Source organism: Pristiophorus japonicus, unplaced genomic scaffold (assembly GCF_044704955.1).
Source record: "Pristiophorus japonicus isolate sPriJap1 unplaced genomic scaffold, sPriJap1.hap1 HAP1_SCAFFOLD_210, whole genome shotgun sequence".
NCBI lineage: Eukaryota > Metazoa > Chordata > Chondrichthyes > Pristiophoridae > Pristiophorus > Pristiophorus japonicus.
Genome location: NW_027251799.1, coordinates 1,133,066 through 1,157,179, shown reverse-complemented (window position 1 = coordinate 1,157,179; position 24,114 = coordinate 1,133,066). Strand labels below are relative to the sequence as shown.

Genomic DNA, 24,114 nt, shown 5'->3' with positions numbered 1-24,114 from the left:
TCCTGTCCGCTTTGAATTCGGCAGCCAAGGGACGAATTCAAAAGGCAGCTTCTCTCATCTTTTCAGCTCTAGAGAAACAGGACGCAATCATATTCAGGGCAGAGGTGGAGATTGACGCTGAATGTCTGCTTATCCCAATTGAGGTGAACTTATTCGTACAGACAGGAAGATATACTGATCAAGTATCGGCCGGAACCAAACAAGGCTTTCGGTTATCCAACGAGTCACAGAGCCGAGTACCTCTGAGATGTTTTAACTTTACTGAGTTTGGCGGGTTTCACTTTGCTCTGGGATTTAGATGCTAAGGGAACATCGGCGTAAAATCACACGTTGTAACGTGAAATACGTCTGTTTTCTCATATGTCGAGCGGCTGTTCGTAGCGGAACTTTGAGTAAAACATGGCGGTACTCGTCCGGGATTTGGCCCGTGACCTCTCGCATTTCAAATGTGATCATTCCGAAGGGAGAATCATAACCGTGGACCAACGAGCCGCCAAAAGTGAAAAGTGCAGCTCTCAGTTTCTGACGGTGGTGAGAAATAATATTATGGCCCATCGTGCATGTGCTGTCTCTCAGATACCTATCTAATTAGTGCCCTCGCCATTGTACTGCAACTGTTCTCCTTTTGACGAATATATTATTAATTTGAGACATGACATGAGGAAAGTACAGCTTCCCTGTCAGTCAAAGGGGAATTTGGCGATGAGATTAAATGTGAATGTCAAAAAGTCGTTAAGCTGCAAGCCAACGACGACGAGAATGGGATTCGAACCCATGCGTGCAGAGCACAATAGATTAGCAGTCCATCGCCTTAACCTCTCGGCCACCTCGTCTCTGCTAGACGACATCGTCAGCCATTCAATCTCCTGCTTTTTGTATCCAAACAGAAATAATGTGCAAGAAAGTCCACTTCACAGCTTGCTCTGCGCTTGCATGCAGATCGACAATGATGAAAACTTGCCATTAGATTCTTGAAGCAAACAACCGTCCTTCACTTCAGGTGAGTGACTGGAAGAGATGGTTGGTTTCTCGGCAGAATCACAACAAAGAATATAAAATTTCGCGTAGCGAGCGAAGTTGAACACGAACCTGCAATTTTCTGATAACTTTGCGGTTGTTATCGAAGCCAGACGCCTTATCCATTAGGCCACGCGGCCGCTGCCAGCAACATGCATTGTGTTGTTGTGTATATTGCGAGCAAATTCGGGGCAACTGCAATGTCAAGGAGTGGATTTAGGAAAAGATGAGCATATTTCGAGTGAATGAACAGATGCACTCCGATCTGGGTGTGCACCGGCGCAGGCAACCCCAATGTAAATTGGAACACTATAGTTTAACAATTCGCTCATTGCAGCTGAAATCATACTCCTTCTCAAACAATACAGGATAACCCGGGTTTATGAGAAAATCCGTTTTAAAGGGAAAGATTATGAACCGGAACTGACAACCAGCCCATTTAAACAGACACAGAATGATCCGGGATTGCAAGGACATCCCTTTTACCCAGATGCAGAATGACCTTTGACTGACAGCAGTTCCCTTTTAAAAGAATAAAGTGAAATTTCGATCATCCCTGAAGGCAATTGTGCAGTGGGGCTCAGGACCACGCGGCGCAGAGACTGTTATTGAAGCCACAGGTGATTGACAAGGAGGGAGGGACGTGAAACCAGCCCAGTCTGAAACACACAAACAAATTAAAATTCCTTAACCTCCAAAGGCAGGTTTTGAAATTTGAAATTGGAAATCCGGGAGAGACGGCACATCCCTTTTCAACAGACACAGAATGATGATGGTCTGGTAGCACACTATTTTACAGAGACAGAGAATGATCTCGGACAGACAGCAAATACACTTAAAAGGGACACGGAAATAGAATGAATAAAAACAAATAAATATGTAAAACTCGGCATGTCGTTCAGATTTTGTGGAGGAAGAATCCGCTTTCACGTTCTGTCGGATAATCATTCCGATATTTTAGGAAAAAGTTAAAGATTACAAATATTTTCAACAAGAATAGAGCCTGGAAAAAATACGCAGCGAGAAAGGTCAAATGGGAACGTCTGTGATACAGCGGAACGCAGGAGTGATTAAATAATACATGGCACAATGGAGAAAGGCAAAGTGGGTGGTAATCGGGCAATAACGTAACAAAGGATCGTCCAGAGGATGTGTTAGTGGGAATAGCAGAACCATTACCAGACAATGGTAGCGGTGCTTATCATCCGATACGTTGAAACTAATGTTGAGGCCAGAAGACGAGAAAATGCTTACAATATAGGGTATCACCGCCTTTGAATCAGACCAGGCAGCTTTGCCAGCCCGGATTGATTTCCTGTCCGCTTTGAATTCGGCAGCCAAGGGACGAATTCAAAAGGCAGCTTCTCTCATCTTTTCAGCTCCAGAGAAACAGGACGCACTCATATTCAGGGCAGAGGTGGAGATTGACGCTGAATGTCTGCTTATCCCAATTGAGGTGAACTTATTCGTACAGACAGGAAGATATACTGATCAAGTATCGGCCGGAACCAAACAAGGCTTTCGGTTATCCAACGAGTCACAGAGCCGAGTACCTCTGAGATGTTTTAACTTTACTGAGTTTGGCGGGTTTCACTTTGCTCTGGGATTTAGATGCTAAGGGAACATCGACGTAAAATCACACGTTGTAACGTGAAATACGTCTGTTTTCTCATATGTCGAGCGGCTGCTCGTAGCGGAACTTTGAGTAAAACATGGCGGGGCTCGTCCGGTATTTGGCCCGTGACCTCTCGCATTTCAAATGTGATCATTCCGAAGGGAGAATCATAACCGTGGACCAACGAGCCGCCAAAAGTGAAAAGTGCAGCTCTCAGTTTCTGACGGTGGTGAGAAATAATATTATGGCCCATCGTGCATGTGCTGTCTCTCAGATACCTATCTAATTAGTGCCCTCGCCATTGTACTGCAACTGTTCTCCTTTTGACGAATATATTATTAATTTGAGACATGACATGAGGAAAGTACAGCTTCCCTGTCAGTCAAAGGGGAATTTGGCGATGAGATTAAATGTGAATGTCAAAAAGTCGTTAAGCTGCAAGCCAACGACGACGAGAATGGGATTCGAACCCATGCGTGCAGAGCACAATAGATTAGCAGTCCATCGCCTTAACCTCTCGGCCACCTCGTCTCTGCTAGACGACATCGTCAGCCATTCAATCTCCTGCTTTTTGTATCCAAACAGAAATAATGTGCAAGAAAGTCCACTTCACAGCTTGCTCTGCGCTTGCATGCAGATCGACAATGATGAAAACTTGCCATTAGATTCTTGAAGCAAACAACCTTGCTTCACTTCAGGTGAGTGACTGGAAGAGATGGTTGGTTTCTCGGCAGAATCACAACAAAGAATATAAAATTTCACGTAGCGAGCGAAGTTGACCACGAACCTGCAATCTTCTGATAACTTTGCCGTTGTCATCGAAGTCAGACGCCTTATCCATTAGGCCACGCGGCCGCTGCCAGCAACATTCATTGTGTTGTTGTGTATATTGCGAGCAAATTCGGGGCAACTGCAATGTCAAGGAGTGGATTTAGGAAAAGATGAGCATATTTCGAGTGAATGAACAGATGCACTCCGATCTGGGTGTGCACCGGCGCAGGCAACCCCAATGTAAATTGGAACACTATAGTTTAACAATTCGCTCATTGCAGCTGAAATCATACTCCTTCTCAAACAATACAGGATAACCCGGGTTTATGAGAAAATCCGTTTTAAAGGGAAAGATTATGAACCGGAACTGACAACCAGCCCATTTAAACAGACACAGAATGATCCGGGATTGCAACGACATCCCTTTTACCCAGATGCAGAATGACCTTTGACTGACAGCAGTTCCCTTTTAAAAGAATAAAGTGAAATTTCGATCATCCCTGAAGGCAATTGTGCAGTGGGGCTCAGGACCACGCGGCGCAGAGACTGTTATTGAAGCCACAGACATAGACAAGGAGGGAGGGACTTGAAACCAGCCCAGTCTGAAACACACAAACAAATTAAAATTCCTTAACCTCCAAAGGCAGGTTTTGAAATTTGAAATTGGAAATCCGGGACAGACGGCACATCCCTTTTCAACAGACACAGAATGATGAGGATCTGGTAGCACACTATTTTACAGAGACAGAGAATGATCTCGGACAGACAGCAAATCCACTTAAAAGGGACACGGAAATAGAATGAATAAAAACAGATAAATATGTAAAACTCGGCATGTCGTTCAGATTTTGTGGAGGAAGAATCCGGTTTCACGTTCTGTCGGATAATTATTCCGATATTTTAGGAAAAAGTTAAAGATTACAAATATTTTCAACAAGAATAGAGCCTGGAAAAAATACGCAGCGAGAAAGGTCAAATGGGAACGTCTGTGATACAGCGGAACGCAGGAGTGATTAAATAATACATGGCACAATGGAGAAAGGCAAAGTGGGTGGTAATCGGGCAATAACGTAACAAAGGATCGTCCAGAGGATGTGTTAGTGGGAATAGCAGAACCATTACCAGACAATGGTAGCGGTGCTTATCATCCGATACGTTGAAACTAATGTTGACGCCAGAAGACGAGAGAATGCTTACAATATAGGGTATCACCGCCTTTGAATCAGACCAGGCAGCTTTGCCAGCCCGGATTGATTTCCTGTCCGCTTTGAATTCGGCAGCCAAGGGACGAATTCAAAAGGCAGCTTCTCTCATCTTTTCAGCTCTAGAGAAACAGGACGCACTCATATTCAGGGCAGAGGTGGAGATTGACGCTGAATGTCTGCTTATCCCAATTGAGGTGAACTTATTCGTACAGACAGGAAGATATACTGATCAAGTATCGGCCGGAACCAAACAAGGCTTTAGGTTATCCAACGAGTCACAGAGCCGAGTACCTCTGAGATATTTACTCAGTTTGGCGGGTTTCACTTTGCTCTGGGATTATGATGCTAAGGGAACATCGGCGTAAAATCTCACGTTTTAACGTGAAATACGTCTGTTTTCTCACATGTCGAGCGGCTGTTAGAAGCGGAACTTTGAGTAAAACATGGCGGGGCTCGTCCGGGATTTGGCCCGTGACCTCTCGCATTTCAAATGTGATCATTCCAAAGGGAGAATCATAACCGTGGACCAACGAGCCGCCGACTGTGAAAATCGCAGCTCTCAGATTCTGACGGTGGTGAGAAATTATATTATGGCCCATCGTGCATGTGCTGTCTCTCAGATACCTATCTAATTAGTGCCCCTCGCCATTGTACTGCAAATGTTCTCCTTTTGACGAATATATTATTAATTTGAGACATGACATGAGGAAAGTACAGAATCCCTGTAAGTAAAAGGGGAATTTGGCGATGAGGTTAAATGTGAATGTCAAAAAGTGGATGCAGATTGAGAATGATGAAAACTTGCCATGAGATTCTTGAAGCAAACAGCCTTCCTTCACTTCAGGTGAGTGACTGGAAGAGATGGTTGCTTTCTCGGCAGAATCATAAAAAAGAATATAAAATTTCACGTAGCGAGCTAAGTTGAACGCGGCAGGACTCGAACCTGCAATCTTCTGATAACTTTGCGGTTGTCATCGAAGTCAGACGCCTTATCCATTAGGCCACGCGGCCGCTGCCAGCACCATTCATTGTGTTGCTGTATATATTGCGAGAAAATTCGGGGCAACTGCAATATCAAGGAGTGGACTGAGCAAAAGATGAGCATGATTCGAGTGAATGAACAGATGCACTGCGATCTGGGTGCGCAGCGGCGCAGGCAACTCCTATGTAAATTGGAGCATTATAGTTTAACAATTCGGTCATTGCCGCTGAAAACATAATCCTTCTCAAACAATACAGGATGACCCGGGTTTCCGAGAAAATCCGTTTTAAAGGGAAAGATTATGAACCGGAACTGACAACCAGCCCATTTAAACAGACACAGAATGATCCGGGATTGCAAGGACATCCCTTTTACCCAGATGCAGAATGAACCTTGACTGACAGCAGTTCCCTTTTAAAAGAATAAAGTGAGATTTCTTTCATCCCTGAAGGCAATTGTGCATTGGGGCTCAGGACCACGCGGCGCAGAGACGGTTATTGAAGCCACAGGTGATAGACAAGGAGGGAGGGACGTAAAACCAGTCCAGTCTGAAACACACAAACAAACTAAAATTCCTTAACTTCCAAAGGCAAGTTTTGAAATTTGAAATTGGAAATCCGGGACAGGCAGCACATCCCTTTTCAACACACACAGAATGATGAGGGTCTGATCGCACACCATTTTACAGAGACAGAGAATGATCTCGGACAGACAGCAAATCCACGTAAAAGGGACACGGAAATAGAATGAATAAAAACAGATAAATATGTAAAACTCGGCATGTCGTGCAGATTTTGTGGAGGAAGAATCCGTTTTCACGTTCTGTCGGATAATCATTCCGATATTTCAGGAAAAAGTTAAAGATTACAGATGTTTTCAACAAGAATAGCGCCTGGAAAAAATACGCAGCGAGAAAGGTCAAGTGGGAACGTCTGTGATACAGCGGAACGCAGGAGTGATTAAATAATACATGGCACAATGGAGAAAGGCAAAGTGGGTGGTAATCGGGCAATAACGTAACAAAGGATGGTCCAGAGGAGGTGTTAGTGGGAACAGCAGAACCATTACCAGACAATGGGAGCGGTGCTTATCATCCGATACGTTGAACCTAATGTTGAGGCCAGAAGACGAGATCATGCTTACAATATAGGGTGTCACCGCCTTTTAATCAGACCAGGCAGCTTTGCAAGCCCGGATTGATTTCCTGTCCGTTTTGAATTCGGCATCCAAGGGACGAATTCAAAAGGCAGCTTCTCTCATCTTTTCAGCTCTAGAGAAACAGGACGCACTCATATTCAGGGCAGAGGTGGAGATTGACGCTGAATGTATGCTTATCCAAATTGAGGTGAACTTATGCGAACAGACAGGAAGATATACTGATCAAGTAACGGCCGGAACCAAACAAGGTTTTAGGTTATCCAACGAGTCACAGAGCCGAGTACCTGTGAGATATTTTAACTTTACTCAGTTTAGCGGGTTTCACTTTGCTCTCGGATTTGGATGCTAAGGGAACATCGGCGTAAAATCACACGTTTTAACGTGAAATACGTCTGTTTTCTCACATGTCGAGCGGATGTTAGAAGCGGAACTTTGAGTAAAACATGGCGGGGCTCGTCCAGGATTTGGCCCTTGAGCTCTCGCATTTCAAATGTGATCATTCCGAAGGGAGAATCATAACCGTGGACCAACGAGCCGCCGACAGTGAAAAGCGCAGCTCTCAGATTCTGACGGTGGTGAGAAATGATTTATGGCCCATCGTGCATGTGCTGTCTCTCAGATACCTATCTAATTAGTGCCCCTCGCCATTGTACTGCAAATGTTCTCCTTTTGACGAATATATTATTAATTTGAGACATGACATGAGGAAAGTACAGCATCCCTGGAAGTGAAAGGGGAGTTTGGCGATGAGGTTAAATGTGAATGTCAAAAAGTCGTTAAGCTGCAAGCCAACGACGACGAGAATGGGATTCGAACCCATGCGTGCAGAGCACAATAAATTAGCAGTCCATCGCCTTAACCTCTCGGCCACCTCGTCTCTTCTATAAGACGTCGTCAGCCATTCAATCTCCTGCTTTTTGTATCCAAACAGAAATAATGTGCAAGAAAGTCCACTTCACAGCTTGCTCTGACGGTGCATGCAGATTGAGAATGATGAAAACTTGCAATGAGATTCTTTAAGCAACCAGCCTTCCTTCACTTCAGGTGAGTGACTGGAAGAGATGGTTGGTTTCTCGGCAGAATCACAACAAAAAATCTAAAATTTCACGTAGCTAGCTAAGTTGACCGCGGCAGGACTCGAACCTGCAATTTTTGGATAACTTTGCGTTTGTCATGGAAGTCAGACGCCTTATCCATTAGGCCACGCGGCCGCTGCCAGCATCATTCATTGTGTTGTTGTGTATATTGTGAGCAAATTCGGGGCAACTGCAATATCTTGGAGTGGATTTTGGAAAAGATGAGCATATTTCGAGTGAATGAACAGATGCACTGCGATCTGGGTGCGCACCGGCGCAGGCAACCCAAATGTAAATTGGAACACTATAGTTTAACAATTCGCTCATTGCAGCTGAAATCATACTCCTTCTCAAACAATACAGGATGACCCGGGTTTATGAGAAAATCCGTTTTAAACGGAAAGATTATGAACCGGAACTGACAACCAGCCCATTTAAACAGACACAGAATGAACCGGGATTGCAAGGACATCCCTTTTACCCAGATGCAGAATGACACTTGACTGACAGCAGTTCCCTTTTTGAAAGAATAATGTTAGATTTCCATCATCCCTGAAGGCAATTGTGCAGTGGGGCTCAGGACCACGCGGCGCAGAGACTGTTATTGAAGCCACAGGTGATAGACAGGCAGGAAGGATGGATGGAGGGAGGGACGGAAAACCAGCCCAGTCTGAAACACACAAACAAACTAAAATTGCTTAACCTCCAAAGGCAGGTTATGAAATTGGAAATTGGAAATCCGGGACAGACAGCACATCCCTTTTAAATAGACACAGAATGATGAGGGTCTGATAGCACACTATATGAAAGAGACAGAGAATGATCTCGGACAGACAGCAAATCCCCTTAAAAGGGACACGGAAATAGAATGAATAAAAACAGATAAATATGTAAAACTCGGCAGGTCGTGCAGATTTTGTGGAGGAAGAATCCGGTTTCACGTTCTGTCGGATAATCATTCCGATATTTTAGGAAAAAGTTAAAGATTACAGATGTTTTCAACAAAAATAGCGCCTGGAAAAAATACGCAGCGAGAAAGGTCAAGTGGGAACGTCTGTGATACAGCGGAACGCAGGAGTGATTAAATAATACATGGCACAATGGAGAAAGGCAAAGTGGGTGGTAATCGGGCAATAACGTAACAAAGGATGGTCCAGAGGATGTGTTAGTGGGAATAGCAGAACCATTACCAGACAATGGTAGCGGTGCTTATCATCCGATACGTTGAAACTAATGTTGAGGCCAGAAGCCGAGAAAATGCCTACAATATAGGGTATCACCGCCTTTGAATCAGACCAGGCAGCTTTGCCAGCCCGGATTGATTTCCTGTCCGCTTTGAATTCAGCAGCCAAGGGACGAATTCAAAAGGCAGCTTCTCTCATCTTTTCAGCTCTAGAGAAACAGGACGCAATCATATTCAGGGCAGAGGTGGAGATTGACGCTGAATGTCTGCTTATCCCAATTGAGGTGAACTTATTCGTACAGACAGGAAGATATACTGATCAAGTATCGGCCGGAACCAAACAAGGCTTTCGGTTATCCAACGAGTCACAGAGCCGAGTACCTCTGAGATGTTTTAACTTTACTGAGTTTGGCGGGTTTCACTTTGCTCTGGGATTTAGATGATAAGGGAACATCGGCGTAAAATCACACGTTGTAACGTGAAATACGTCTGTTTTAATCATATGTCGAGCGGCTGTTCGTAGCGGAACTTTGAGTAAAACATGGCGGGGCTCGTCCGGGATTTGGCCCGTGACCTCTCGCATTTCAAATGTGAACATTCCGAAGGGAGAATCATAACCGTGGACCAACGAGCCGCCAAAAGTGAAAAGTGCAGCTCTCAGTTTCTGACGGTGGTGAGAAATAATATTATGGCCCATCGTGCATGTGCTGTCTCTCAGATACCTATCTAATTAGTGCCCCTCGCCATTGTACTGCAACTGTTCTCCTTTTGACGAATATATTATTAATTTGAGACATGACATGAGGAAAGTACAGCTTCCCTGTCAGTCAAAGGGGAATTTGGCGATGAGATTAAATGTGAATGTCAAAAAGTCGTTAAGCTGCAAGCCAACGACGACGAGAATGGGATTCGAACCCATGCGTGCAGAGCACAATAGATTAGCAGTCCATCGCCTTAACCTCTCGGCCACCTCGTCTCTGCTAGACGACATCGTCAGCCATTCAATCTCCTGCTTTTTGTATCCAAACAGAAATAATGTGCAAGAAAGTCCACTTCACAGCTTGCTCTGCGCTTGCATGCAGATCGACAATGATGAAAACTTGCCATGAGATTCTTGAAGCAAACAACCTTCCTTCACTTCAGGTGAGTGACTGGAAGAGATGGTTGGTTTCTCGGCAGAATCACAACAAAGAATATAAAATTTCACGTAGCGAGCGAAGTTGACCACGAACCTGCAATCTTCTGATAACTTTGCGGTTGTCATCGAAGTCAGACGCCTTATCCATTAGGCCACGCGGCCGCTGCCAGCAACATGCATTGTGTTGTTGTGTATATTGCGAGCAAATTCGGGGCAACTGCAATGTCAAGGAGTGGATTTAGGAAAAGATGAGCATATTTCGAGTGAATGAACAGATGCACTCCGATCTGGGTGTGCACCGGCGCAGGCAACCCCAATGTAAATTGGAACACTATAGTTTAACAATTCGCTCATTGCAGCTGAAATCATACTCCTTCTCAAACAATACAGGATAACCCGGGTTTATGAGAAAATCCGTTTTAAAGGGAAAGATTATGAACCGGAACTGACAACCAGCCCATTTAAACAGACACAGAATGATCCGGGATTGCAACGACATCCCTTTTACCCAGATGCAGAATGACCTTTGACTGACAGCAGTTCCCTTTTAAAAGAATAAAGTGAAATTTCGATCATCCCTGAAGGCAATTGTGCAGTGGGGCTCAGGACCACGCGGCGCAGAGACTGTTATTGAAGCCACAGGTGATAGACAAGGAGGGAGGGACGTGAAACCAGCCCAGTCTGAAACACACAAACAAATTAAAATTCCTTAACCTCCAAAGGCAGGTTTTGAAATTTGAAATTGGAAATCCGGGAGAGACGGCACATCCCTTTTCAACAGACACAGAATGATGAGGGTCTGGTAGCACACTATTTTACAGAGACAGAGAATGATCTCGGACAGACAGCAAATCCACTTAAAAGGGACACGGAAATAGAATGAATAAAAACAGATAAATATGTGAAACTCGGCATGTCGTTCAGATTTTGTGGAGGAAGAATCCGGTTTCACGTTCTGTCGGATAATCATTCAGATATTTTAGGAAAAAGTTAAAGATTACAAATATTTTCAACAAGAATAGAGCCTGGAAAAAATACGCAGCGAGAAAGGTCAAATGGGAACGTCTGTGATACAGCGGAACGCAGGAGTGATTAAATAATACATGGCACAATGGAGAAAGGCAAAGTGGGTGGTAATCGGGCAATAACGTAACAAAGGATCGTCCAGAGGATGTGTTAGTGGGAATAGCAGAACCATTACCAGACAATGGTAGCGGTGCTTATCATCCGATACGTTGAAACTAATGTTGAGGCCAGAAGACGAGAAAATGCTTACAATATAGGGTATCACCGCCTTTGAATCAGACCAGGCAGCTTTGCCAGCCCGGATTGATTTCCTGTCCGCTTTGAATTCGGCAGCCAAGGGACGAATTCAAAAGGCAGCTTCTCTCATCTTTTCAGCTCCAGAGAAACAGGACGCACTCATATTCAGGGCAGAGGTGGAGATTGACGCTGAATGTCTGCTTATCCCAATTGAGGTGAACTTATTCGTACAGACAGGAAGATATACTGATCAAGTATCGGCCGGAACCAAACAAGGCTTTCGGTTATCCAACGAGTCACAGAGCCGAGTACCTCTGAGATGTTTTAACTTTACTGAGTTTGGCGGGTTTCACTTTGCTCTGGGATTTAGATGCTAAGGGAACATCGACGTAAAATCACACGTTGTAACGTGAAATACGTCTGTTTTCTCATATGTCGAGCGGCTGCTCGTAGCGGAACTTTGAGTAAAACATGGCGGGGCTCGTCCGGGATTTGGCCCGTGACCTCTCGCATTTCAAATGTGATCATTCCAAAGGGAGAATCATAACCGTGGACCAACGAGCCGCCGACTGTGAAAATCGCAGCTCTCAGATTCTGACGATGGTGAGAAATTATATTATGGCCCATCGTGCATGTGCTGTCTCTCAGATACCTATCTAATTAGTGCCCCTCGCCATTGTACTGCAAATGTTTTTTTTTTACGAATATATTATTAATTTGAGACATGACATGAGGAAAGTACAGCATCCCTGTAAGTAAAAGGGGAATTTGGCGATGAGGTTAAATGTGAATGTCAAAAAGTCGTTAAGCTGCAAGCCAACGACGACGAGAATGGGACTCGAACCCATGCGTGCAGAGCACAATGGATTAGCAGTCCATCGCCTTCACCTCTCGGCCACCTCGTCTCTTCTATAAGACGTCGTCAGCCATTCAATCTCCTGCTTTTTGTATACAAACAGAAATAATGTGCAAGAAATTCCACTTCACAGCTTGCTCTGTTTGTGCATGCAGATTGAGAATGATGAAAACTTGCCATGAGATTCTTGAAGCAAACAGCCTTCCTTCACTTCAGGTGAGTGACTGGAAGAGATGGTTGGTTTCTCGGCAGAATCACAACAAAGAATATAAAATTTCACGTAGCGAGCTAAGTTGACCGCGACAGGACTCGAACCTGCAATCTTCTGATAACTTTGCGGTTGTCATCGAAGTCAGACGCCTTATCCATTAGGCCACGCGACCGCTGCCAGCACCAGTCATTGTGTTGTTGTGTATATTGCGAGCAAATTCGGGGCCACTGCAATATCAAGGAGTGGATTTAGGAAAAGATGAGCATATTTCGAGTGAATGAACAGATGCACTGCGATCTGACTGCGCACCGGCGCAGGCAACCCCAATGTAAATTGGAACACTATAGTTTAACAATTCGGTCATTGCAGCTGAAATCATAATCCTTCTCAAACAATACAGGATGACCCGGGTTTCCGAGAAAATCCGTTTTAAAGGGAAAGATTATGAACCGGAACTGACAACCAGCCCATTTAAACAGACACAGAATGATCCAGGATTGCAAGGACATCCCTTTTACCCAGATGAAGAATGAACCTTGACTGACAGCAGTTCCCTTTTAAAAGAATAAAGTGAGATTTTGTTCATCCCTGAAGGCAATTGTGCAGTGGGGCTCAGGACCACGCGGCGCAGAGACGGTTATTGAAGCCACAGGTGATAGACAAGGAGGGAGGGACGTAAAACCAGCCCAGTCTGAAACACACAAACAAACTAAAATTCCTTAACCTCCAAAGGCAAGTTTTGAAATTTGAAATTGGAAATCCGGGACAGACAGCACATCCCTTTTCAACTCACACAGAATGATGAGGGTCTGATCGCACACCATTTTACAGAGACAGAGAATGATCTCGGACAGACAGCAAATCCACGTAAAAGGGACACGGAAATAGAATGAATAAAAACAGATAAATATGTAAAACTCGGCATGTCCTGCAGATTTTGTGGAGGAAGAATCCGTTTTCACGTTCTGTCGGATAATCATTCCGATATTTCAGGAAAAAGTTAAAGATTACAGATATTTTCAACAAGAATAGCGCCTGGAAAAAATACGCAGCGAGAAAGGTCAAGTGGGAACGTCTGTGATACAGCGGATCGCAGGAGTGATTAAATAATACATGGCACAATGGAGAAAGGCAAAGTGTGTGGTAATCGTGCAATGACGTAACAAAGGATGGTCCAGAGGAGGTGTTAGTGGGAACAGCAGAACCATTACCAGACAATGGGAGCGGTGCTTATCATCCGATACGTTGAACCTAATGTTGAGACCAGAAGACGAGAACATGCTTACAATATAGGGTGTCACCGCCTTTTAATCAGACCAGGCAGCTTTGCCAGCCCAGATTGATTTCCTGTCCGCTTTGAATTCGGAAGCCAAGGGACGAATTCAAAAGGCAGCTTCTCTCATCTTTTCAGCTCTCGAGAAACAGGACGCACTCATATTCAGGGCAGATGTGGAGATTGACGCTGAATGTATGCTTATCCAAATTGAGGTGAACTTATGCGAACAGACAGGAAGATATACTGATCAAGTATCGGCCGGAACCAAACAAGGTTTTAGGTTATCCAACGAGTCACAGAGCCGAGTCCCTGTGAGATATTTTAACTTTACTCAGTTTGGCGGGTTTCACTTTGCTCTGGGATTTGGATGCTTAGGGAACATCGGCGTAAAATCACACGTTTTAACGTGAAATACGTCTGTTTTCTCACATGTCGAGCGGCTGTTAGAAGCGGAACTTTGAGTAAAACATGGCGGGGCTCGTCCGGGATCTGGCCCGTGAGCTCTCGCATTTCAAATGTGATCATTCTGAAGGGAGAATCATAACCGTGGACCAACGAGCCGCCGACAGTGAAAAGCGCAGCTCTCAGATTCTGACGGTGGTGAGAAATGATATTATGGCCCATCGTTCATGTGCTGTCTCTCAGATACCTATCTAATTAGTGTCCCTCGCCATTGTACTGCAACTGTTCTCCTTTTGACGAATATATTATTAATTTGAGACATGACATGAGGAAAGTACAGCATCCCTGTAAGTAAAAGGGGAATTTGGCGATGAGGTTAAATGTGAATGTCAACAAGTGGTTAAGCTGCAAGCCAACGACGACGAGAATGGGATTCGAACCCATGCGTGCAGAGCACAATAGATTAGCAGTCCATCGCCTTAACCTCTCGGCCACCTCGTCTCTGCTATAAGATATCGTCAGCCATTCAATCTCCTGATTTTTGTATCCAAACAGAAATAATGTGCAAGAAAGTCCACTTCACAGCTTCCTCTGCCCGTGCATGCAGATTGAGAATGATGAAAACTTGCCATGAGATTCTTGAAGCAAACAGCCTTCCTTCATTTCAGGTGAGTGACTGGAAGAGATGGTTGGTTTCTCAGCAGAATCACAACAAAGAATATAAAATTTCACGTAGCGAGCTAAGTTGACCGCGGCAGGACTCGAACCTGCAATCTTCTGATAACCTTGCAATTGTCATCGAAGTCAGACGCCTTATCCATTAGGCCACGCGGCCGCTGCCATCACCATTCATTGTGTTGTTGTGTATATTGCGAGCAAATTCCGGGCCACTGCAATATCAAGGAGTGGATTTAGGAAAAGATGAGCATATTTCGAGTGAATGAACAGATGCACTGCGATCTGACTGCGCACCGGCGCAGGCAACCCCAATGTAAATTGGAACACTATAGTTTAACAATTCGGTCATTGCAGCTGAAATTATAATCCTTCTCAAAGAATACAGGATGACCCGGGTTTCCGAGAAAATCCGTTTTAAAGGGAAAGATTATGAACCGGAACTTACAACCATCCCATTTAAACAGACACAGAATGATCCGGGATTTCAAGGACATCCCTTTTACCCAGATGCAGAATGAACCTTGACTGACAGCAGTTCACTTTGAAAAGAATAAAGTGAGATTTCGTTCATCCCTGAAGGCAATTGTGCAGTGGGGCTCAGGACCACGCGGCGCAGAGACGGTTATTGAAGCCACAGGTGACAGACAAGGAGGGAGGGACGTAAAACCAGCCCAGTCTGAAACACACAAACAAACTAAAATTCCTTAACCTCCAAAGGCAAGTTTTGAAATTTGAAATTGGAAATCCGGGACAGACAGCACATTCCTTTTCAACACACACAGAATGATGAGGGTCTGATCGCACACCATTTTACAGAGACAGAGAATGATCTCGGACAGACAGCAAATCCACGTAAAAGGGACACGGAAATAGAATGAATAAAAACAGATAAATATGTAAAACTCGGCAGGTCGTGCAGATTTTGTGGAGGAAGAATCCGGTTTCACGTTCTGTCGGATAATCATTCCGATATTTCAGGAAAAAGTTTAAGATTACAGATGTTTTCAACAAGAATAGCGCCTGCAAAAAATACGCAGCGAGAAAGGTCAAGTGGGTACGTCTGTGATACAGCGGAACGCAGGAGTGATTAAATAATACATGGCACAATGGAGAAAGGCAAAGTGGGTGGTAATCGGGCAATAACGTAACAAAGGATGGTCCAGAGGAGGTGTTAGTGGGAACAGCAGAACCATTACCAGACAATGGGAGCGGTGCTTATCATCCGATACGTTGAACCTAATGTTGAGGCCAGAAGACGAGATCATGCTTACAATATAGGGTGTCACCGCCTTTTAATCAGACCAGGCAGCTTTGCCAGCCCGGATTGATTTCCTGTCCGTTTTGAATTCGGCATCCAAGGGACGAATTTAAAAGGCAGCTTCTCTCATCTTTTCAGCTCTGGAGAAACAGGACGCACTCATATTTAGGGCAGAGGTGGAGATTGACGCTGAATGTATGCTTATCCAAATTGATGTGGACTTATGCGAACAGACAGGAAGATATACTGATCAAGTAACGGCCGGAACCAAACAAGGTTTTAGGTTATCCAACGAGTCACAGAGCCGAGTACCTGTGAGATATTTTAACTTTACTCAGTTTGGCGGGTTTCACTTTGCTCTGCGATTTGGATGCTAAGGGAACATCGGCGTAAAATCACACGTTTTAACGTGAAATACGTCTGTTTTCTCACATGTCGAGCGGATGTTAGAAGCGGAACTTTGAGTAAAACATGGCGGGGCTCGTCCAGGATTTGGTCCTTGAGCTCTCGCATTTCAAATGTGATCATTCCGAAGGGAGAATCATAACCGTGGAGCAACGAGCCGCCGACAGTGAAAAGCGCAGCTCTCAGATTCTGACGGTAGTGAGAAATGATTTATTGCCCATCGTGCATGTGCTGTCTCTCAGATACCTATCTAATTAGTGCCCGTCGCCATTGTACTGCAAATGTTATCCTTTTGACGAATATATTATTAATTTGAGACATGACATGAGGAAAGTACAGCATCCCTGGAAGTGAAAGGGGAGATTGGCGATGAGGTTAAATGTGAATGTCAAAAGGTCGTTAAGCTGCAAGCCAACGACGACGAGAATGGGATTCGAACCCATGCGTGCAGAGCACAATAAATTAGCAGTCCATCGCCTTAACCTCTCGGCCAGCTCGTCTCTTCTATAAGACGTCGTCAGCCATTCAATCTCCTGCTTTTTGTATCCAAACAGAAATAATGTGCAAGAAAGTCCACTTCACAGCTTGCTCTGACGGTGCATGCAGATTGAGAATGATGAAAACTTGCCATGAGGTTCTTGAAGCAAACAGCCTTCCTTCACTTCAGGTGACTGACTGGAAGCTATGGTTGGTTTCTCGGCAGAATCACAACAAAGAATATAAAATTTCACGTAGCGAGCTAAGATGACCGCTGCAGGACTCGAACCTGCAATTTTCCGAGAACTTTGCGTTTATCATCGAAATCAGACGCCTTATCCATTAGGCCACGCGGCAGCTGCCAGCAGCATTCAGTGTGTTGTTGTGTATATTGCGAGAAAATTAGGGGCAACTGCAATATCAAGGAGTGGATTTAGGAAATGATGAGCATATTTCGAGTGAATGAACAGATGCACTGCGATCTGGGTGCGCACCGGCGCAGGCAACCCCAATGTAAATTGGAACACTATAATTTAACAATTCGGTCATTGCAGCTGAAATCATAAACCTTCTCAAAGAATACAGGATGACTCGGGTTTCCGAGAAAATCCGTTTTAAAGGGAAAGATTATGAACCGGAACTGACAACCAGCCCATTTAAACAGACACAGAATGATCCGGGATTGCAAGGACATCCCTTTTACCCAGATGCAGAATGGACCTTGACTGACAGCAGTTCCCTTTTAAAAGAATAAAGTGAGATTTTGTTCATCCCTGAAGGCAATTGTGCAGTGGGGCTCAGGACCACGCGGCGCAGAGACTGTTATTGAAGCCACAGGTGATAGACAAGGAGGGAGGGACGTAAAACCAGCCCAGTCTGAAACACACAAACAAACTAAAATTCCTTAACCTCCAAAGGCAAGTTTTGAAATTTGAAATTGGAAATCCGGGACAGACAGCACATCCCTTTTCAACTCACACAGAATGATGAGGGTCTGATCGCACACCATTTTACAGAGACAGAGAATGATCTCGGACAGACAGCAAATCCACGTAAAAGGGACCCGGAAATAGAATGAATAAAAACAGATAAATATGTAAAACTCGGCATGTCGTGCAGATTTTGTGGATGAAGAATCTGTTTTCACGTTCTGTCGGATAATCATTCCGATATTTCAGGAAAAAGTTAAAGATTACAGATATTTTCAACAAGAATAGCGCCTGGCAAAAATACGCAGCGAGAAAGGTCAAGTGGGAACGTCTGTGATACAGCGGATCGCAGGAGTGATTAAATAATACATGGCACAATGGAGAAAGGCAAAGTGTGTGGTAATCGGGCAATAACGTAACAAAGGATGGTCCAGAGGAGGTGTTAGTGGGAACAGCAGAACCATTACCAGACAATGGGATCGGTGCTTATCATCCGATACGTTGAACCTAATGTTGAGGCCAGAAGACGAGAACATGCTTACAATATAGGGTGTCACCGCCTTTTAATCAGACCAGGCAGCTTTGCCAGCCCGGATTGATTTCCTGTCCGCTTTGAATTCTGCATCCAAGGGACGAATTTAAAAGGCAGCTTCTCTCATCTTTTCAGCTCTCGAGAAACAGGACGCACTCATATTCAGGGCAGATGTGGAGATTGACGCTGAATGTATGCTTCTCCAAATTGAGGTGAACTTATGCGAACAGACAGGAAGATATACTGATCAAGTATCGGCCGGAACCAAACAAGGTTTTAGGTTATCCAACGAGTCACAGAGCCGAGTCCCTGTGAGATATTTTAACTTTACTCAGTTTGGCGGGTTTTACTTTGCTCTGGGATTTGGATGCTAAGGGAACATCGGCGTAAAATCACACGTTTTAACGTGAAATACGTCTGTTTTCTCACATGTCGAGCGGCTGTTAGAAGCGGAACTTTGAGTAAAACATGGCGGGGCTCGTCCGGGATCTGGCCCGTGAGCTCTCGCATTTCAAATGTGATCATTCCGAAGGGAGAATCATAACCGTGGACCAACGAGCCGCCGACAGTGAAAAGCGCACTTCTCAGATTCTGACGGTGGTGAGAAATGATATTATGGCCCATCGTGCATGAGCTATCTCTCATCTAATTAGTGCCCCTGGCCATTGTACTGCAACTGTTCTCCTTTTGACGAATATATTATTAATTTGAGATATGACATGAGGAAAGTACTGCATCCCTGTTAGTAAAAGGGGAATTTGGCGATGTGGTGAAATGTGAATGTCAAAAGTGGTTAAGCTGCAAGCCAACGACGACGAGAATGGGATTCGAACCCATGCGTGCAGAGCACAATGGATTAGCAGTCCAACGCCTTAACCTGTCGGCCACCTGGTCTCTTTTATAAGACGTCGTCAGCCATTAAATCTCCTGCTTTTTGTATCCAAACAGAAATAATGTGCAAGAAAGTCCACTTCACAGCTTGCTCTGCCCGTGCATTCAGATCGACAATGATGAAAACTTGCCATGAGATTCTTGAAGCAAACAGCCTTCCTTCACTTCAGGTGAGTGACTGGAAGAGATGGTTGGTTTCTCGGCAGAACCACAACAAAGAATATTAAATTTCTCGGAGCGAGCTAAGTTGAACGCGGCAGGACTCGAACCTGCAATCTTTTGATAACTTTGCAGTGATTAAATAATACATGGCACAATGGAGAAAGGCAAAGTGGGTCGGAATCGGGCAATAACGTAACAAAGGATGGTGCAGAGGAGGTCTTAGTGGGAATAGCAGAACCATTACCAGACAATGGGAGCGGTGCCTATCATCCGATACGTTGAACCAAATTTTGAGGCCAGAAGACGAGAACATGCCTACAATATAGGGTGTCACCGTCTTTTAATCAGACCAGGCAGCTTTGCCAGCCCAGATTGATTTCCTGTCCGCTTTTAATTCGGCAGCCAAGGGACGAATTCAAAAAGCAGCTTCTCTCATCTTTTCAGCTCTAGAGAAACAGGACGCACTCATAGAAACATAGAAAATAGGTGCAGGTATTGGCCATTCGGATCTTCTAGCCTGCAGCGCAATTCAATGAGTTCATGGCTGAAACATGCAACTTCAGTACCCCATCCCTGCTTTCTCACCATACCCCTTGATTCCCCTAGTGGTCAGGATTTCATCTAACTCCTTTTTGAATATATTTATTGAATTGGCCTCAACAACTTTCTGTGGTAGAGAATTCCACAGGTTCACCACTCTCTGGGTGAAGAAATTCCTCCTCATCTCGGTCCTAAATGGCTTCCCCCTTATCCTTAGACTGTGTCCCCTGGTTCTCGACTTACCCAACATTGGGAACATTCTTCCTGCATCTAACCTGTCTCACCCCGTCAGAATTTTAAACATTTCTATGAGGTCCCCTCTCATTCTTCTGAACTCCAGTGAATACAAGCTCAGTTGATCCAGTCTTTCTTGATAGGTCAGTCCCGCCATCCCGGGAATCAGTCTGGTGAACCTTCGCTGCACTCCCTCAATAGCAAGAATGTCCTTCCTCAGGTTAGGAGACCAAAACTTTACACAATACTCCAGGTGTGGCCTCACCAAGGCCCTGTACAATTGTAGCAACACCTCCCTGCCCCTGTACTCAAATCCCCTTGCGATGAAGGCCAACATGCCATTTGCTTTCTTAATCGCCTGCTGTACCTGCATGCCAACGTTCAATGACTGATGTACCATGACAACCAGTTCTCTTTGCACCTCCACTTTTCCAAATCTGTCACCATTCGGATAATAGTCTGTCTCTCTGTTTTTACCACCAAGGTGGATAACCTCACATTTATCCACATTATACTTCATCTGCCATGCATTTGCGCACTCACCTAACCTATCCAAGTCACTCTGCAGCCTCATAGCATCCTCCTCGCAGCTCACACTGCCACCCAACTTAGTGTCATCCGCAAATTTGGAGATACTACATTTAATCCCCTCGTCTACATCATTAATGTACAATGTAAACAGCTTGGGCCCCAGCACAGAACCTTGCGGTACCCCACTAGTCACTGCCTGCCATTCTGAAAAGTCCCCATTTACTCCTACTCTTTGCTTCCTGTCTGACAACCCGTTCTCAATCCATGTCAGCACACTACCCCCAATCCCATGTGCTTTAACTTTGCACATTAATCTCTTGTGTGGGACCTTGTCGAAAGCCTTCTGAAAGTCGAAATATACCACATCAACTGGTTCTCCCTTGTCCACTCTACTGGAAACATCCTCAAAGAATTGCAGAAGATTTGTCAAGCATGATTTCCCTTTCACAAACCCATGCTGACTTGGACCTATCATATTACCTGTTTCCAAATGCACTGCTATGACATCCTTCATAATTGATTCCATCATTTTACCCACTACCGATGTCAGGCTGACCGGTCTATAATTCCTTGTTTTCTCTCTCCCTCCTTTTTTAAAAGGTGGGGTTACATTGGCTACCCTCCACTCCATAGGCACTGACCCAGAGTCAATGGAATGTTTGAAAATGACTGTCAATGCATCCACTATTTCCAAGGCCACCTCCTGAAGTACTCCGGGATGCAGTCCATCAGGCCCTGGGGATTTATCGGCCTTCAATCCCAACAATTTCCCCAACACAATTTCCAGACTAATAAGGATTTCCCTCAGTTACTCCTCCTTACTAGACCCTCCGACCCCTTTTATATCCAGAAGGTTGTTTGTGTCCTGCTCAGTGAAAACCGAACCAAAGTACTTGTTCCATTGGTCCGCCATTTCTTTGTTCCCCGTTATGACTTCCCCTGATTCTGACTGCAGGGGACCTACGTTTGTCTTTACTAACCTTTTTATCTTTACATATCTATAGAAACTTTTGCAAACCGTCTTAATGTTCCCTGCAAGCTTCTTCTCGTACTCCATTTTCCCTGCCCTAATCAAACCCTTTGTCCTCCTCTGCTTCATTCTAAATTGCTCCCAGTCCCCGGGTTCGCTGCTATTTCTGGTCAATTTGTATGCCACTTCCTTGGCTATAATGCTATCCCTGATTTCCCTTGATCGCCACGGTTGAGCCACATTCCATTTTTAATTTTTCCGCCAGACAGGAATGTACAATTTTTATAGTTCATCCATGCAGTCTCTAAATGTCTGCCATTGCCCATCCACAGTCAACCCCTTCAGTATAATTCCCCAATCTATCCTAGCCAATTCACGCCTCATACCTTCAAAGTTACCCTTCTTCAAGTTCTGGACCATGGTCTGTGAATTAACTGTTTCATTCTCCAACCTAATGCAGAATTCCACCATATTATGGTCACTCTTCCCCAAGGGGCCTCGCAAAACAAGATTGCTAATTAATCTTGTCTCATTTCACAACACCCAGTCTAAGATGGCCTCCCGCCTCGTTGGTTCCTCGACATATTGGTCTAAAAAACCATCCCTTATGCAGTACAGGAAATCCTCCTCCACCGTATTGCTTCAGGGCAGAGGTGGAGATTGACGCTGAATGTATGCTTATCCCAGTTGAGGTGAACTAATGCGTACAGACAGGAAGATATACTGATCAAGTATCGGCCGGTACCAAACAAGGCTTCAGATTATCCAACGAGTCACAGAGCCGAGTAACTCTGAGATATTTTAACTTTACTCAGTTTGGCGGGTTTCACTTTGCTCTGGGATTTGGATGCTAAGGGAACATCGGCGTAAAATCACACGTTTTAACGTGAAATATGTCGGTTTTCTCACATCTCGAGCGGCTGTTAAAAGTGGAAATTTGAGTAAAACATGGCGGGGCTCGTCCGGGATTTGGTCCGCGACCTCTCGAATTTCAAATGTGATCATTCTGAAGGGAGAATCATAACCGTGGACCAAGGAGCTGCCGACAGTGAAAAGCGCAGCTCTCAGATTCTGAAGGTGGTGAGAAAGGATATTATGGCCCAACGTGCATGTGCTGTCTCTCAGATACCTATCTAATTAGTGCCCCTCGCCATTGTACTGCAACTGTTCTCCTTTTGACGAATATATTATTAATTTGAGACATGACATGAGGAAAGTACAGCATCCCTGTGAGTAAAAGGGGAATTTGGCTATGAGGTTAAATGTGAATGTCAAAAAGTGGTTAAGCTGCAAGCCTACGACGACGAGAATGGGATTCGAACCCATGTGTGCAGAGCACAATGGATTAGCAGTCCATCGCCTTAACCTCTCGGCCACCTAGTCTCTTCTATAAGACGGCGTCAGCCATTCAATCTCCTGCTTTTTGTATCCAAACAGAAATAATGTGCAAGAAAGTCCACTTCACAGCTTGCTCTGCCCGTGCATGCAGATTGAGAATGATGAAAACTTGCCATGAGATTCTTGAAGCAAACAGCCTTCCTTCACTTCAAGTGAGTGACTGGAAGAGATGGTTGGTTTCTCGGCAGAATCACAACAAAGAATATAAAATTTCAGGTAGCGAGCTAAGTTGACCACGGCAGGATTCGAACCTGCAATCTTCTGATAACTTTGCGGTTGTGATCGAAGTCAGACGCCTTGTCCATTAGGCCACGCGGCCGCTGCCAGCACCATTCATTGTGTTGTTGTGTATATTGCGAGCAAATTCGGGGCAACTGCAATATCAAGGAGTGGATTGAGGAAAAGATGAGCATATTTCGAGTGAATGAACAGATGCACTGCGATCTGGGTGGGCATCAGCGCAGGCAACCCGAATGTAAATTGGAACACTATAGTTTAACAATTCGGTCATTGCAGCTGAAATCATAATCCTTCTCAAACAATACAGGATGACCCGGGTTTCCGAGAAAATCCGTTTTAAAGGGCATGATTATGAACCGGAACTGACAACCAGCCCATTTAAACAGAGACAGAATGATCCGGGATTGCAAGGACATCCCTTTTACCCAGATGCAGAATGAACCTTGACTGACAGCAATTCCCTTTTAAAAGAGTAAAGTGAGATTTCGTTCATCCCTGAAGGCAATTGTGCAGTGGGGCTCAGGACCACGCGGCGCATAGACGGTTATTGAAGCCACAGGTGATAGACAGGCAGCAAGGAAGGAGGGAGGGATGTAAAACCAGCCCAGTCTGAAATATATAAATATTTAACATTTTAAGAAAATAAATGCATTTAAATTGTATTAAAAAAAAATTGAAATTTGAGTTGGTTTAATGAAATAAATAATTGATTCTTA

The 24,114-nt window shown here is 44.6% G+C and overlaps 13 non-coding genes across 13 annotated transcripts; all 13 read right to left on the bottom strand.

Annotated features, from left to right (window-relative positions):
• Positions 1 to 751: 751 nt before the first annotated feature.
• On the bottom strand, positions 752 to 833 carry trnas-gcu (transfer RNA serine (anticodon GCU)). The gene has a single exon. It is a non-coding gene; the product is annotated as a tRNA-Ser (tRNA).
• Positions 834 to 3,081: 2,248 nt separating this feature from the next.
• trnas-gcu (transfer RNA serine (anticodon GCU)) lies at positions 3,082 to 3,163 on the bottom strand. The gene has a single exon. It is a non-coding gene; the product is annotated as a tRNA-Ser (tRNA).
• A 2,367-nt stretch (positions 3,164 to 5,530) lies between these two features.
• On the bottom strand, positions 5,531 to 5,619 carry trnar-ucg (transfer RNA arginine (anticodon UCG)). The gene is given in 2 exon segments: positions 5,531 to 5,566; positions 5,583 to 5,619. It is a non-coding gene; the product is annotated as a tRNA-Arg (tRNA).
• Positions 5,620 to 7,543: 1,924 nt separating this feature from the next.
• On the bottom strand, positions 7,544 to 7,625 carry trnas-gcu (transfer RNA serine (anticodon GCU)). The gene has a single exon. It is a non-coding gene; the product is annotated as a tRNA-Ser (tRNA).
• A 2,276-nt stretch (positions 7,626 to 9,901) lies between these two features.
• trnas-gcu (transfer RNA serine (anticodon GCU)) lies at positions 9,902 to 9,983 on the bottom strand. Its single transcript has one exon. It is a non-coding gene; the product is annotated as a tRNA-Ser (tRNA).
• A 2,248-nt stretch (positions 9,984 to 12,231) lies between these two features.
• On the bottom strand, positions 12,232 to 12,313 carry trnas-gcu (transfer RNA serine (anticodon GCU)). Its single transcript has one exon. It is a non-coding gene; the product is annotated as a tRNA-Ser (tRNA).
• A 245-nt stretch (positions 12,314 to 12,558) lies between these two features.
• Positions 12,559 to 12,647, bottom strand: trnar-ucg (transfer RNA arginine (anticodon UCG)). Its single transcript is given in 2 exon segments — positions 12,559 to 12,594; positions 12,611 to 12,647. It is a non-coding gene; the product is annotated as a tRNA-Arg (tRNA).
• Positions 12,648 to 14,572: 1,925 nt separating this feature from the next.
• On the bottom strand, positions 14,573 to 14,654 carry trnas-gcu (transfer RNA serine (anticodon GCU)). The gene has a single exon. It is a non-coding gene; the product is annotated as a tRNA-Ser (tRNA).
• Positions 14,655 to 14,899: 245 nt separating this feature from the next.
• Positions 14,900 to 14,988, bottom strand: trnar-ucg (transfer RNA arginine (anticodon UCG)). Its single transcript is given in 2 exon segments — positions 14,900 to 14,935; positions 14,952 to 14,988. It is a non-coding gene; the product is annotated as a tRNA-Arg (tRNA).
• Positions 14,989 to 16,912: 1,924 nt separating this feature from the next.
• Positions 16,913 to 16,994, bottom strand: trnas-gcu (transfer RNA serine (anticodon GCU)). The gene has a single exon. It is a non-coding gene; the product is annotated as a tRNA-Ser (tRNA).
• Positions 16,995 to 19,244: 2,250 nt separating this feature from the next.
• Positions 19,245 to 19,326, bottom strand: trnas-gcu (transfer RNA serine (anticodon GCU)). Its single transcript has one exon. It is a non-coding gene; the product is annotated as a tRNA-Ser (tRNA).
• A 3,735-nt stretch (positions 19,327 to 23,061) lies between these two features.
• Positions 23,062 to 23,143, bottom strand: trnas-gcu (transfer RNA serine (anticodon GCU)). Its single transcript has one exon. It is a non-coding gene; the product is annotated as a tRNA-Ser (tRNA).
• A 245-nt stretch (positions 23,144 to 23,388) lies between these two features.
• Positions 23,389 to 23,477, bottom strand: trnar-ucg (transfer RNA arginine (anticodon UCG)). Its single transcript is given in 2 exon segments — positions 23,389 to 23,424; positions 23,441 to 23,477. It is a non-coding gene; the product is annotated as a tRNA-Arg (tRNA).
• Positions 23,478 to 24,114: the final 637 nt, after the last annotated feature.